General features: G+C 37.5%; 1 protein-coding gene across 1 annotated transcript in view; it reads right to left on the minus strand.

The window, feature by feature from the left end:
* The window catches only part of COL25A1 (collagen type XXV alpha 1 chain), a 310,675-nt gene that overhangs the window by 96,333 nt on the left and 197,202 nt on the right, over positions 1 to 17,140 (minus strand). The gene's annotated exons all lie outside the window — the stretch shown is intronic.

A 17,140-nucleotide genomic window follows, 5' to 3' on the forward strand; every position in this document is an offset into this window, starting at 1 on the left:
AGCAAATCTGCTGGGCCACTAGACTGTCTGCCTGCTACAAATGCTGGCAACATGCTCAACTGTCTCTACCTACAGAAGTGGCCCTTGCCTTTCCCTTGCGTAATTTCCTCTGTCATGAGTTCTCTGAAAGCACAATCCATACCCAAATTTGTATTTAAATAAGACTGAAACACATATCTTAATTAAATTTTGTTCTCCTTTTTCTGCACAGGGTTTTCTGAGAATTACCTGTCTACATCATATTCTGAAATCCAGGGTTTTTTTCATTGCTCTTTATTGGGCAAAGCCAGCAATTATGACTGTTTGGTGTTTGCTCTCATGATGTGCCACACACCATTGTTTCTATTAAATCATCTTTCCAGCACACACATTTTTCACACGACGTCATATATCTGACAACTTCATTGTACCAGAAGTTAAAAACAGCTTTTCAAAAGGCCACAAGAGCATTTCTGGTGTAAACATTCTCACAAGCCTCTGCACTTGTGTTTGCAATGCTTTTGCTTTCCACCAACAGTCTTGAAAAACAAACAAACAATTGCAAACAAAAATAGCTCTTTTGGATGCTAGAGAAGAGAACCAGTGGGGTTTCATCAAAAGAAAATTAATGCAATTCTTTCATGGCTTGTTCACCCATCTCTGGCTCTTCCCCCATTGTTTCAATTGTTCTCTATTGTTCTCTCAACTTTAAAAACAAAATTCCTAGCCTCAGCCTTTGACATCTTCTTTCCATTTGTGCTGAGAAATTCTCCCAAGGTTTTTGCTGCAGAATTTATTAGTGTGTGTACACTGAGTGGAGGCAGGGAGGAAGACAAATCTGAGGGAAAGTTGGGTTTGCGGGGGTGGGGTGTGATTAGGAGACAGATTTGTTTAAAGGAGGGCAAGGTTTCTTCTGTTTAAGGGTATAGACACAAAGAACAGAGTGAGTAAAATAACACTAGCTTTGTAGGCCACAGCATAGACATCCTGCTTTTTTCCCAGGGACACTTCTGTGCTTTCGTTTATGAGATGGCAGAGATCAAGCTGCTAGCTGCTGCACAAATGTGAAAGCATTTTGTGTAAGTTATATGAAACGTCTGAGGTCAGAGCATTTCTGAAATAACTTTACAGTGTTTTCACTGGAAACAGAGGCTCTTTTCTCAAAGTGTAATTATCTACTCCAGACTACTATACATTTCCAAGGAGAGTTTATAGCCTGTTTCACATAAGCAAGGCCTTGTAAATCACAAACACATGCAAAATCTGCATTCATAATTGGGCGACAAATACTACTGTTTTTAAAACAAGGTCTTCTGAAGTAGACTGAAAAGCCTCCAGGCACCTGCCAGCCAAGAACAAAGCTGAAATCAGGGTCAAATCCATTCAACAGCCATGCTCAGGATTACTGGCAGGTCACCTTTTTTTTTTTTTTTTTTGGCTATCAAAATCCCATTTCCATTCTCTGTAAAAAATGTTTACATTATTATAAATATGTGTACAAGAAAAAGAAAGGCAAGAGAACGTGGTACAATAAAACATAAGACCAATCCCTCATTCAGACAACATTCCCCTTTGCGTTATCCGAGTGTGATTAGCATGATTTTTTCACACAGCTGGCATTTTTTAATTAATTCCCTGAAAGATGCTAATTTTATATGCCACCCTTGCAGCCATTTCCCCCTTTATAGTTTTGCAATGGTTATATTCAGAGGACCTCTTTAAAAGCCAGTATTTGATTTATATTGGTTTTACAAACATTCAAAATTATCTGAATTCTCTTACAGATATATTCTGTCCATATTCCTATTGCTATAGATCTGCCTTTAACCATAATACAGGCAGTTCTACCGTGACTTGACCAAAAAGGCTCCTCCAAGCACTGAGGGGAAAGTAGAACTGAAAATTGTAAAGGATTCTCAGGAAGGGGTTCAAAGAAACAGCAATGTTTCTAGGTTCTATAGAAAGCTCCAAAGTCAAGGCTGAGTAATCCAGAATTTTATTGACTGTTAAGGTAACCCATATGTTGCCATTGCTAAAAGGACCTGCCAGTGCCCAGCACAAGCTGGCAACAACCACCCAAATAGAATCAATTGGACTGTGACAGTCCCAGGTCCCAGTGGGATCATCCACCTTCAGGGCTCTAAGGAACCTGAGATGTCAAACTCAGCAGCTCCCATCAGACAGAGGTACCACTGAAATGCAGGTGATGATAACCTCTTAGATATAGTCACTGCTTTCCTATATTTAACCACAACAGCCATAAGCTAAGGCAACCTGGCAGCTAGAGGACTGAATGTAGCCTGCAAGATTTTTTCATTTCTATTTGGGATAAAACAGCATACAATGCATTCATCCCTACTGGCAGCTACAGCACCCACAATAACAGTATAACTGGCAGTGTAAGGGAATAGTGGTCTTGTGTGGATGAGCAGAAAAGCAAACTAAACAGGCCAATGGTATCTAGACAAATTCAAAAAGGAAACCAATTTGCCAACTTAGTTTAAGCATGTTTTCACATCTAAATGATATGCCATACATTGCCTAAGCTATTTCAATTCCTGCAGTTTATTTTGAGGGTAGTTATTTTGAGGTGGTTTCAGCACATGACAACAAAGTATTCCGTTACAAAGATCAGCTTTTTTCTTTCTTTGAAATTGGCTCATGACTTTCACAAATTGCAAGTTCGTGACTATAACAACAATCCCCAGGCTAACCTAGAGCTGCTGCAAAATATTAGGGTAAGATACGCTGAATCATAAGATAAGAGGTTACATGGAGTGTTATGAAACACAATACTGTTTCAAAGTTACAACACTCATTTTAGTCTTGCATTCACTATGCAAGCCCTGAATGACTGCACAATGTGGTTTTGACATTTGCTGAACTTGGCCCTGTTTACAGCCAATGTTTACATATGCTAGTTTACAATGCCAACATCTCACCTTGCATCAATATTACAAGGGCTCACAAGAATTTCTGGTGAATCAGAACAGCTTGTACCACTGAAACTATATACCCTTCTCTTTCACTTATTTTATCCTTTGCCTGGGATATGACTGACTTATGGTGAAAACTTTATAGAAAAAGCCAAGCCATCACCTAAAATACACTTACCAATCTTTTCTTTGCTCCCCTTATATTCCAAGTTTTTGTTACAATATTCCAAGGCAGAGAAAAAGAAACCTGAATATTTGACATGATAACTGTGCCTAGCTTCATAAACATAATGTAAATAAATGTAACCTGAGAAACATAAAATTGATATATATAACAATCTAGATAAACAGCTCAGTTAACATTCATACCAACAAGTAAACTGTAAGTGAATGCTGCTGTAAATCCATACAACCATATTCAGAAGCTAGTGATTTACGCCAATGCATAAATCAGACAAGTTCATAAACTGCAGACAGGAGAACATGATCTACCCAAAATATGTCAAGAAAGCATTTAGACTGTAATTTAGACACTCATTTCTCATGCAGCGCTCTTGCTGAGACGAGGATGGGGTGCTTTTTTGAACTTTATAATGTTGGCCACAAAAATCATCAGATTGCATCGCAAGCTGCACAGAGGTCACTGCTAACTGACTAGTTCAGTACCCAGGAAGAAACACAAGGTTCAGTGTCCCAAGAAAGAACCTGCTAGCGGAGGTCTCCTCTTCCTTTCCCTGACACACTTGTCTTCTTTGTTTAACGAATAAGGCTGTCCTCTCCCCCAACTTTTTATTTCCTTCTACAGACAAACACAGTATTTTTCTTTGAAAATCTGCAAAACTCAACACAAATAGTCCTGTGAAGATTCCATGGAACAGAGAGTATATGACTGCACCCATTGCCTGAGCACGAAAAATCAAGATTGGCTTTACTATTGCCGTAAATGAATTTAAGCAAACATCATAATCTAAATTGACTGTTAAGGTTCTTGTGAATCGAGTAGCTGCTGTACATGCCAGAGGTAAGAAAATGGCTTCTGGTAAAGTCAAAAGCCTCCTGACTACCACTTACTGCTCAATACACTGTAATACATGTATTTCCTGGATGTAAGCCCTCAGTGCCTTGCCCACAGCACACCTTTCTATTCTACTTGCTAGATAAGCAGAAGTTTACTGAGGATACTAGAGTTTTGATGCAATACTGTAAAAACAACCACCACAAAGGATATCCTCCTCTACTAAACGTGTAAGACAGCACATAAAAACACAGAGGAGAAAATCCAATATTGCTGATTCTCTGATTTTATAAGAAAACATCCAGAGTTTCTGTTTTCAATAATGCCATAGATGCAAGGAGGACACAAATGCATGATCTTGGGTATAGCAAAAAGACAGAAACACACAATTTTTTTGCTGGTGCTCAGACCTGCAGGAAGACATTTGAAAACACAACTGATGTGTGCCCTACAGAATCACAATTCCTAAAACAGACTGAACAGTGAGATTTTTTGACTGGAACTGTTACATTTGCTTTTTCCAAACCAGCCTCAGGACTGTTTGAAGTTCAATTCATGATTTTAAAAATATTTTTTAATGATAGTACAACAAAATACCAATTTTGGCATTCAATACTTGGTTTATAAAACACTCAAAAAATGAGACATGTTTTTGATACAGACTTGTTCAGGCTTCCTAGTCTTCCACCAAACCTCCAGCAGATCCCTGTCAAATTACATGTCCAACTGAGAACTGAAATGCATCACAGGCTGTCTTAGAATCATAGAAAAATTTGGGTTGGAAGGGACCTTTAAAGGTCATCTAGTCCAACCCCCTTGCAATTAGCAGGGACATCTTCAACTAAATCAGGTTCCTCAGAGTCCTGTCCAGCCTGACCTTGAATGTCTCCAGGAATGGGGCATCCACCACCCCTCTAGACAGATTATTCTTGCTTCAGCACCCTCACTGTAAAAACTGTCTTCTTTATATCTATTCTAAATGTACCCTCTTTTAGTTTAAAGCCATTACTCCTTGTCCTGTTGCAACAGACCCTGCTAAAATATACAGTATGACTGAGATTAACTCCTCATCCTCCAGTATCTCTGGTAGTCTGTTCAGCTGTTCTGCACTCCTTTAACTTCACGGAGCCTCCCTACTTCTTCCTCCTCTTCCTTTTGTTGCATTGAGAATAGACATTTGAAGTCCTGCACCATCCTATACTAGACTACTACACAGCAGATTATTTTTGTGTCCCTGTTATATCCTCTCCAATAGGAATTTATATACGTATGTGTGTTTCTTCCCATGTGTGAGCATGCTGGTGGTGGAATTTAAAAACCAGACTGCATTTCTGTATCAGCCTTCACTCAGTAGTTGAGTGGTTATGTCACAAGTGACAGAAAAAACTTACATATATGGAATGGGAAAAAATTAGTCTGCTATCAGTAGATGAAAATATTTATTGTAAGTCATGGGCTTCTTGATAAGATTCATAGTTTATAAGATTCGATAACATGACAAGTGCAATTGAGTAGAGTCTTGTACTTTCATTAGTAAATACTCACTGCAGTCAACAGAAATGATGCCACAGAAACTGAAGGAGCAATGAATTAAATATAAAAAAGCATGTTTGGGGGACAGAAAGACAAAGAAGAATGAAAGGCTGCTTTCAAATTTTACAATAAGAAGAACTAGACCGTGAAGAGTTTTCAAGGTAGATGGCTTCACCTGTTCCTCATAAAAACTTCATTTATTGTTGTGTTAAACTACCGCAACAGGAAAGAAGTTATAGCTCTAAACAGTTTTTAGTGCCACAGACTTCACACCTTTTATTTTGCATTGAACGTTAAAAGGGATATGAAACAAAGGAGAAAAAAAATAACTAGCACTGCTTAACCTCCCAGTTATTCCCACTTACTGAAATAACAATGGCATAGTACCACTCCAGAGGAGTTTTCTGCACTTGCCAATGGGGACAGTACCAGTAATCAGCCTCAAAAAGCCTGGTATCCTTCTGGTCCCCTCATCTAAGCAGATGCATTACGTATCAATGCCTTGAACCCAAATAACACATTCTACTTTGTAGAAGCAATTAATAGGCTCCAAATCCAAATGAGAACTTGGGAAAACAACAATAACAATAATAATAATAAAAGAACAAGACTAAAAAAGGGAGACCAATATAGTCTGATGGAATTTAGGGCTTATAAAACTGCAGGGATCATGGAAGTACATTCTGGCTTTCTTTCCCAACACAATAGACATTGAAAAGAAAAAAATTACACCTCCTACCAATCAAGCTCATGAAATCCTTTTTCCATATTTTTGAGATAAAAAACCACACTATTAAATATTTTTAGTACCTTCTTTGATAGCTACTTATGCATAGGCGAGCTCTCTCATTTATTCTTAGTTTAGTAAGAAAACAGCTCCTCACTGGGAGTTAACAACTTCCTTTTATTTTCAGAAACAGCAGTTCATTTTCTATGTTTCCATCATTTTTTACCTAAAACTTGAACAGTGGCTTCTGTAATTGAAAGACGTCTCCTGCTTCCCTGATTGCTTAATGGCCTGGTTGGTAATTCAGCCGAGATGAGTGTCCTTTGCTCACTTGGTCTTTTTTTGTTTGACTTAAAAGAACCTTTTTGATGAGGATGAAAGGCTAAAATTCAAGTATTTTGAAGAAAACAGACAAAGGAAGAAAGCAAGGGAAGGGGAAAGTTTCAGAGCAATGGAGATTCACCAATGCCAGTCACTACCTACAAGAGAATAACCTGTGGCCATTGAAATATGTCTTCCAAGCTACCTAGCCCTCTGGATCTTTCAATTTTACTGTTTCCATTACTGTATGTAGAGAAATAGCACATAAATATCTACCAGGCAGATCTGCCTTTCACTGGCAATTGGGTCAAGGAGGTTGATGTACTTCATTAACAGATGCTGTGCAGGGTACAGCTCTACAAAAAAATCATAACCACACAGAAACAAATGACTGAGGTACCTGAAAAACTCCCTGTTCATCTACTTGAAATAAGGACTAGTTTCAAAACAAGGCAGCTAGTGAAGTAATAGTAAGCTTATTCAAGGAAAAAAACCCAACCAGGTTGATTGTTGTGACCCATACTAATTTAATTCTGTTTTCATAAATTATCCCACTTTCCCATCTCCCTCTTTGGAAGAAATTAAAACCAACCCAAAATTAATTCCTGAAAGCAGTAAGATTTAATTTCAAAGAATCTTCTACTAAAAGTCTAGTGCGTTTTTTGAAGAATTTTGGCCCGTACCTGTTACCATATCAAGGCATATCAAGGCAACTAATAAAAGCTGAACTTGCGTAAATGAGCAATATTGGATAGCTCACATACAAACAAGGTTTTGCAGCTAACATACATTTGCTGTATTTCAACTCCAAACTTAATTTCAGCAAATATATTTTAACACAGACATTTAATGAGGGGAGGTCAATTCCACTCTTTTGTTTACTTTGGTGAATCCACACTTGTTTCAGTACCAATGCCCTGAGTTTCACTGAGTACTTCAAAGGCATGGCATCCTGTCATACACTGTTTTTTTCTTTTCCAAACTTTACTACTCAGTACAGGATACATTTACACATTCAAGGTAGCAGAATGCCAAAGAAAGATTTAGATATTCTTTTAGTGTTGTCTGCAAACGCTACTATAAAATGCTGCTGCAAAAGAAGTGGTGTGTTTGATTACTTATATCATGAACAGTTAAAAGAAGATGGCAGTAAAATATTAGTATAAAGCCATAGCAGTGTACAACATAGCCCAAGGGATAGAAGTTTCTGAGACTGCAGTATAACCTCCACAGATTAAAAGTAATGAAAATATTTCACAACCTAGGTAACTTTTTAAACTTGAGGATATGATAATGCTTGGGAAAAACATATTTTTAGTGAAATACCAACATACGGTTGTCTGAAGATCTTATCCTACTTTCTTTCCTATCTCCCTCTTGCACGTCCTGTAGTTCCTTAAACAGTTTCTGTGCATGTCATGCTCCACCAGTACCCAAACAAGCCTTTTTACAAGAACTGCCTGACAAATGTAATGATAAAAGCTGCACTGCACAAATCCATATGAGGCAGGTTACTGCAAATGTTTACAAACTATCCTAGCTACAAGTCATTGGTAAAAAAGGCAAAGACTTGACACCGTAAGTGATAGTTCTAGTCTTGATGGGGATGTTTCAGGCCTTAATCAAAGATCAATTTATTCAAAGTCAATGAGTATATAGAAATTAAAGCGCATAAAAATAGTATATAAAATAATATGTCTGAAACAAATGCTATGAGAACTAAACCTTTCATTTATCTTCATCAATTTCCTCATCTACAACAGGAGGTAACTACAATGACATACTTCATAGAGCTACTTTGAGAACAGTTCAGATTTGTAAAGTTTGAGTTGAAACACTGGATAAATGTAAAGGAATTTTTATATCAACTACAAACATACACATACTTTTATACATAGTCATATATAAAAGTGAGATGACTGAAGATATTTTTGTAACCTTCAAGGCTGGCAACATCTTCATACAGGAAGCAATTTAAGACAACATAAAGTTTATTAAAAACAAAACAGTTTTCTCCTCAAGACTAATAGTTTGGTCTACAAAATTCAGAACATCTTCAGGGGAAATTACACACATATGTATTTGTATACTTAAATGGATATTCATTCTTTTTGGCAAATGATCACTAACAGACATACTGTGCAATATAACTGGATTGTATTTCTGAAAATATGTGATCCTCTCACATGTTTCTCAGCAGCTCACAACTGTTGAATGTTACTGATGGACATCAGCAAAAAGGATTATTAGGAACTCCTATGCTATTGCATGGACAGACAAAGCATTTTTCAAGCCTAACATTGTGGATTAAAGCTCGCAAATAGAATGGACATTTCCGTGCCATGCTCGTTAATAGCATTACTGGCAGTACACAAAACACTCCAATGAAAGGAATTGCTGCATTTTCTATTTTTTATTCTTTCTCCTCTCCAAACTTGACTCATACTTACAGGATAGAATAGCACATCATCACAGCTCTTCATGACAGCACCAATTCAATAAAGAACCTGAAGCATTTCTGCTACATATGAGGCTGCTTAAAGTAAAATTTCAATTGACAAAAGTGTCACTTTAAAATGGAAAATACAAATTTTGAGGCTTCCATCTGACAGTCTGAGATTCAAATCTCCCAGGTCTTCTCTAGTTTGCAGGATTTCTAAGCTTCCAGCACAGAAAGTCACCAGGGCTCTGGGCTGATAATGGGTGTTCAAGGAAACTGATATTTTCAGAAACTTCTAAAAGACTAAGGTCTTATATATCACAGTGTTATCTTTAAGTCACCATAAGCTTGATGAAATACACATTTTTATAACTCTTCATTTCATTTAATTTTTCTTTAAAGCTAGTGAAACTACTGGAATCTGCGACAAATTGACCTGGAATTCAAATCTGAAATACAGCATGAGGATCAGTAAAAACAATAAGCCAGTAAGAGTTTAATATTAAATTAAAAACATGTGCAGCAGGATGATAAAATACTATATAATATTCCTGAACTCAGTGCAATACTTTGACATAATTCCTAATAAAACACAGAAGACACTAGTGTATTTGTGTCATCTGTAGAATAGGGTGAAGAAAACACAAAGGTCATTTGATAAAGAAACGATTTAGGAATACAAGAGATATTTCAGAGTTCTTAATTATATTTTGACAACTCTTTGTACATCTCATAATGGAACCACTGTACTAGGCTTGCAATTGCTTTTTTGTACTCATGTACTCTGTTAAGCTAAGCAATACTATACTAAAATAAGGCTTACAAGTAATTTTTGCTTCACAGTTCTTCACTTGCTGTTAGATCTAGTATGCTCTGGCGACAGCTGCGACTTCTAGATGAATAGATGGAATGCCAATGTGTGATTCCCCATGATGCTTATGCTAGCATATGTAACAAATGATTGAGATCTTCATGTTTATTTTATTTAAACAAACCCAATTATTTTCAGAAACTAATGATGCCACCATGAAGAAAAGTTAATAACACCCTACAAACAGAATGTTGTCCTTCATGTTTTGTTTTAGATTTTTATATATTAATTTTATAATTTTTTTTATTCTAAGACTTGTTTTTTCAGAGTAACAGTACCATCAGTGGTCACTATGTGAACTATGAATGAGGGAATCAACTTCCAAAAGTTTTGGGCCAAACAATTTGAACTGTTCCAAGACCCCATCTTCCACCTTTTCTTCATCTCTTGCATGCAGCAGCTCTGGAAGGAGACCTTCAGGTTTAGTAAAAGAAGCCACCTTCATAACAACAGACCTTATTTTATGAGGGCATCCAGAGCTGACATCACCTTGCCTGAAGAGCCCTTTCCATAGATTTCTGTACAATGACTATTCATATTTTTGTGCTTGTAGAAAATCAAAACCTAGATTGAATTGGTAATTGTTAGATTAACAGATTTAAAATCTGACATTTTTCTGAATCAGGTAAGAAAACCAGAAATAAATTACCATTTCCAGGAAATGCTGCAGAACATTTGAACACCTTGTTATTTCAGCACAAGATTTCCAGAGGTAGTTACTGAAATTGTAACTCAAAAGCATGCCTATCAGAGCAGGTAAAATAACACAGTAGCACAGTTGGGGTAGGAGTCTGGCCTCCGCTTCAGGCATCTAACATTAGATGAACAGAGCTCTAACAAGTCCAATTACCTCCGACTAAGTTCACTTATCAGGGTACTGTAAGGAAGTCATTAATCTGCCACCAGAGGCTCCTTCAAAAATCCTGACAAGAAGGGTGGGAACAGACCAGTAAAAAAACATCTTGGAAGCAGAGCACAATATCCAGTGCTACAAGAATTTTTCTTGTCGATGCCTTGAACTTACTCTCCTCAGCCTTTTATGTGTGGTGCTTCCTTAGTCTTGGTACAACTGATACTCCAGCACAATTTGTACCTAAATTTTCAGTTCTGTGGTCTCTTCTTCACAAAGCAAAGAAACCTCTTATTTTCACTAATGCCATCTGCTTAGCTGAAAAAGCATTTAATATTCACAGCTATCCTGCTTTACACATGTATGAAAGTCTATCAGGGGTAACTGAAGTGTTTCATATTTTAGAAGTGCTTATTGTTGTTGTTAGTTCCTTTTAACAAAATTAACTTCTACTTTATTACATACAAAGCTGAGAAAGCAACATACTTTAAGACAATTAAATACATTAACTCCTTCTGGAAAGATGTATTTCTTGCATCTTTTGTGTCATAAACATTTATGTACACATCAGACAGTTAACAAGTTTTGAGCATGATTTCTCCTCCTAAATTCTCTGATGTGGTTCGGTTTGGCAATTAACATAAAATGAAAAGCCATGATGATGGCATTTGCGTTCACAAGTCAATATGGGCTAAGACTGCACAATTTCAATAGTGTTCAGGAATTCTACTACAGCTTTAGAAAGGAAGGAAAATGGTAAGCAAATGGTGAAGCTCTGCCTGCTAAATCATATGAAACTTAGTACAAGCTTGTTTGTTTACGTGTTGACCACAGTTAAGATTTATTTATGATCTCAAAATTGATAGTAAATTGTTATTAGCAGCAATGGGATCAAGTATTTGGCCTCATTATACATTTTTTTGTATATCCTTTTTTATAAGGTTATCTAAAAAAAAATACCTTTTACATACCATGTTTGGCTGTCTTCCTATGCCTACCTGGCTATTAGATGAGACTAATTATTTTTTAAAAGACACATTAATCTATTTCTACTGCTGTTTACGAGCCCAGACTCCTAGGCTAAATCTAAATTTATTTTCATTTACACAGGCATAACTAATTAGTTTGGACTTGATGACAGTAGTTGAGAGGAGATGTAGAGCATGCATATGAAAACTTCAAAACTAAAACCAAAATGTTTTAAACTCATTTAGGAAGATTTTTTTTCAAAAGAAAAACCCTGTTATTTATTCTCTTTCGGTACTTGTCCTTCTTTACCAAAGCTAACAAAATGTTAATTCCCCTTTGAAAACAGATTTCCTCCCTAATTTATAGCACCTGCCTTGACATGACATCAAGGTTCTGTATTCAACACTCACTGACATCGCTAATACCGAGGGCAGAACATGGGCAATGCAGTATCTCTTTCCCCTGTTTACATGTTAGCGAAGACACTTCAGAAGAAACAAAAAACTGAACCCAAAACTTTGGATGCAAAATTATATTTGGCTCCCTTTAAATGAAAGATCACAGTAACAGAGTGTATCCCTCCATGAATTTACCCACCTTCTTAGTCATATTCTGATTTCTGTATAGGTAATCACAGTTTTACATAAGGAATTAAAAAGAAACTAAAAGGCCTAAAATTTATTGAAAGAATTTCATAACCTTCCCTGAAATAATGGCCTGATGGCATCCTGAAAAAGGTGTGGATGCAAACACAAATATATAAAACAAAGATAACCACCCCATATTTGCCTAGGAAACAAACATTTCAGTGACTGTACCTGTTTGGTGTTAACTTACCAATTAAAGTTTGACAGCAAAATCTGACCTGCAACTCCTAGCTCAAAAGCAGAGTAGCATTTGCATATTCAAACTGAGTCATACAATCCTTCAGCAGGATCAAAGTTTACAAAAGAGCTTAGGCTGTCAGCTGCTAGAAGCAGCAACACCACACAAGATCATTCTCTAGGGTATGAACAGCTGATGGCCTGAGTACAACCACTGGGCTCCTCTCAGGAGCAGCAACTTTACTGCACTGTGTATCTCAAGCTGATGAACTATTTCTCCAGCCTTATGCAGATTCTGTCCTTCGTAAGCGTACTTCTTGCCTCCTTCCCCCATTCTCCACACAAGCAGAGAAACTCAAGGTGTTCCTAAAGGCAAACTGCTGAGAACAAGAAACATGGAGCTTACACCTCAGTTTATGGTAATCAGAACAAAAGAAGCATGTCCAGCTTTAAGGGTCTGACAGGTAGAGATCACTTTGCAACATTAGTCAATAGGACATATTATGTACCTTGCCCATAGCTTAAAAAGCCATCAAAACACATCCATGATAACTTGACTTGGTCAACGCCCAGTACTGAATGGCATCTGCTAACCAAGAGGAATATTTAACAGGTCTTGGAATGAAGGTGACTATACAAACTACCAAAACTGAAAGGGAAACTCAACAGGACATTAAATACATTTTGTTTACACAAGTCCCTTCCCATCCTTCCTGCTGTCAGATACTCAACTCTTCCCTAAGGTCTAGGATTCCCCCTACCATCACAGTGTTCTCTAGGAAGTGACAAACAAACCTCCTACATACACTGCTGTCATCCCAAACACCACAAAACTATGGCCTAGGTCCTGCTGGCTATTTTTCTCAATCCTTGACAAACTAAAAGTTAAAATGGTTCCCACCAGCTCTATTGACAGCACAAGCCAGTAATAGCCTGTCCAACCATGAATCAGAATCTCTGCCATCAGAAATTAAAAATATTCCAGTCACATACTCTGAAGCTTGACAGTGAAAAAGACACACGCATATATTTGTCACCAGAATTGCTATGGTTACCCTCATCATGCACACAACACTGGAAAATTTCGGACTGAAATAACATCTCTTCCACAGACATCCCACATACAGGAAAACAAGAATCTCATGAAAACAAATATCAATCATCAGTATTTTTGTCCATTTCTAATGCAGATTTGAATGGCTGCCAAAGAGAAGGGAGAAGCATCTGTGGGGCTGCTGTATCTCAAAGTCCCACACAAAGAGTGGTCGTGTATGCTGACATAAGAGAGAAAGTATGTTGCACTAGAGATAGGCCAGGGAGAGGATATTGCCATGAAGAATAAAATACTTGGCTGACTGAGACAAAGTCACACTGAAACACCACCCCTGACCCACATTTGCAGTTGTTAATAGTTTTAGTTCAGCAGGATTTTGTAAAGGCTCATTTTGCCTTCCTTCACTGTAATACTAAATGCACTGTTTTCTAATATTTATAGGAACTTTACTTCTAAACAACAAAGTTAAAAATAACAAGCCTTCTCTCTTTACCCAGATAGTACGTTCCTTATGGAATTAACTTTAGATTAGAAGCTAAAGTCTGCTCTTTGACAAACATGAATACTTCCATTATTTTAAACAGGACATGTATGCACAGTATAGATTTATTGGGGAAATAACCCTTTCTGGTACAAGCTAACCTAAACATATATTTACATTCTGAATAAGAAAAAGTAGGTATTCTTTGGAGTGAGTCAAAAGCCGGAATTTAAGTTTCAACAAAAATATTAAAAAAAATATTACTTGCTCTTCTACAAAGAAACTCTGTTTACACAGTGTTTGAAACAGCTTTCTTTCTAACAGAAAACCAAACTCATTTGAAGGCACTTTATTTTTTTAAAGGTTATGCTAGAAATTCCTTAGCTATTGATTATAGTCTTTACCTTTCAGAGATACAATAGAACCATGAGCTTTTCTGAAAAAAAAAACCCACGTTTGTGAGATGTAATAAATCTTTTTACTTAAAACAGGAAAATATGAAGCAAAATTATGTTTTGCAGTGTATTTTTGATGAAAAGAAGCAGTAAAAATTCCAAGATAAAAAGATAGGAGGTGTTACTGATATGTTATGAATTTATATTTGCACACAGTGATTATGTACGCGTTGGGTGAATTTGGCGTGCACTTTTTGAAAATGGTAACAAAGAAGAGTAGGTGCTAATAATTAACACTGAGTGTACAAAGGATTAGAATTTGTCTTTGATCTTAGTGTGGACTTACTGGCTATGACAACAAAAACTTCCTAAATGCTTCGTTTGTCAGCATAGCAATGCTGGTCTTTGAAGACAGGAAGCCTTTACTTACTAACCAAACCCACCAATACTTTTCATTTTGGATTTCTCATGGTCACAGTTAAGACCAGGGAAATTACTGACAATCACGGGTGGCTGAAATTTCTGCAGTTTTTTAATGAGAAACTGAGGGAGTTTAACTTATTTTAGCTGTATGTGAACAGATTCTGTTTTCTATTGATACTTTTAAAATGATCTTTAAAAATCTCAAGATTTTCAACCACAGCTTTCAACATTTTTAAAATGCTGTCTCATGAAGTTACCTGGATCTGGGTTCCAGTTTAAGAGGAAAGATCTAAATGTACAGCGTACATGTAGTTCCCTAAGACACACAGGTGTTAACATAGGCTAGAAAGCAATTCAGCAGAATGGTTATTTGATTTAGTAGCCGCTTATAAGCAGAATCAGGAATTAAGAAGCATGAATGTGTGCAACTAGTATCATGTGAGAGGTTCCCTAGGTACCCAAGACAGCTGCCCATGACTGACAGATGCAACAGTGGTCCAACACAAGCTCCAGGCGTTGTACATACAACAGCCAGAGGCTAGGCTGGAGACCCTGGATCATCTCATGCAACAAAAAAAGCCTGTGTGCAGGCAATGTAATTGAGCCCTGATGGTTTACAATGAGCTGAAGAGGTCTGTAGGTACACTGAGTATTGACTCAATCTTCACTAACTGCAAGAAGTCCTTAGACACTTCACATGTCAACACCTACACACAAGCTTCTAGGTTTAGGCATCTTAACCTAAGGCCAATTCCTGCTCTGTCTCAAGCTGTTATGATGTGAAGCTGAATCCTACTCTGACTGTGTTGCTGTTATGACTTCCTCACCAGTGCCCTTGCAAGAATTATTCTTGGACTCAATCAACCAGTCAGATTGTCTGGGTACATACATATACCCCTGCCTCAATAAGAGCATCATGAGCTGAAAAGGGGGAAAAGGCAGTATTAGGAAAGTCTTGCCCAGAACAAATTAGGAAAGTGTTGCCCAGAACAATGGCACTGCCACAGAGATGAGCATTTCCACTGAGAGGAACTACTGAAGTTAGAATATAAGAATACTCATCCAAAGTCCTGTGGGTCCTAGTAGCTTGTACATGCCTTCGGCATAAATGTTCAGGGCACAGAGGTTAATACAATTTGGGGAGGCGGGGTGGGTGGATTATTAGAGGGTTTTTCCTATGGTTTGCACCCACTTCTCTTACAATCATGGCAGGATTTCTCTGCCTTTCTGCCCCTGCAATAGCACTGATTGCTGCCATATCCACCGTGGTTCTTTGCCTACAGCTACCTCAGGGCATTCCACGTAAAGATATGAGCTCTAAAGACTGAGAAGCTGTTTACAAGAATTAATCAAGAGACGCTCTCCAAGCAACTGAAATGTGGGAGGTGGGGGTCCAAGCCCAGAGGGAAGAGACATGGGTGGCAGCACAAGTCAACATCAACTAGAGGGCAGCTCACAGGCTCAAGTAACAGCCTCAGGCCCTCAGCAGAGCTTGTTCAGAGCAGGAGTGCCACACACAATTACAAGCTCTCTCTTCATCGACCCCCAGCAGCACAGAGGCTGAAGACACCTCTTTGTGTAAGACACACATCAAAAGCCTACTGTGAAATATAAGTGCTATGGGGGGGTGGTCATTTCCAATATCATACAGGCTACTTGCATAATACTATTAAATAGAGCCTGGCAGTGCAAGGATACTAGGTAATCAAACTGAGTAGGATGAGGGTTTATAACTAATTGTTTTTCAACAGAAAAGGCTGATCAGAGACAGTAAAAAAAAAAAAAAAAAGTCTGAGGAAAATGCTTGCTTCCTGTAAAGAAAATCTTAACTTAAAAAAATTATCTGTCAATAAGGTTGTGAAGTTTTGACTTTCAATTATGATTCTGCAATATAAAACACCCTTCACAGAAATCCTGCTTCAGGCAACTCATGCTAAAATGGTCCCACAGACCAGAATTTGCTTCCCGTAATGCATCTTGAGTATGCAAAAAGGTAGAGTTTTGAAGCTGATTTTCCTAAGTTTGGTTTTGGTATTGGCTTCCCCCCCATTTCCTTGCTTTTCCACATTTCTATACTGCTCTTTAAGTCAAACAATCTACATTTAACTTTTGCTATACCTAATCTTTCCTTTCTGCTGGTCTATTTCTACCTTGGAACTTAAGTTAGGTCCCTGGATTTCCACATCTTCAATTACAGCTCACCAAAGTGACTATTCTTAAACAGTAGTTCTACTATTAGTAATTCTACTATACTTAAGTAGTTCTTATTATCTTACTACCTTATGTAGTTCTACTATTACATAAACCAGAACTAATTCAAAG

Source organism: Falco rusticolus, chromosome 1 (genome assembly GCF_015220075.1).
Source record: "Falco rusticolus isolate bFalRus1 chromosome 1, bFalRus1.pri, whole genome shotgun sequence".
Lineage (NCBI taxonomy): Eukaryota > Metazoa > Chordata > Aves > Falconiformes > Falconidae > Falco > Falco rusticolus.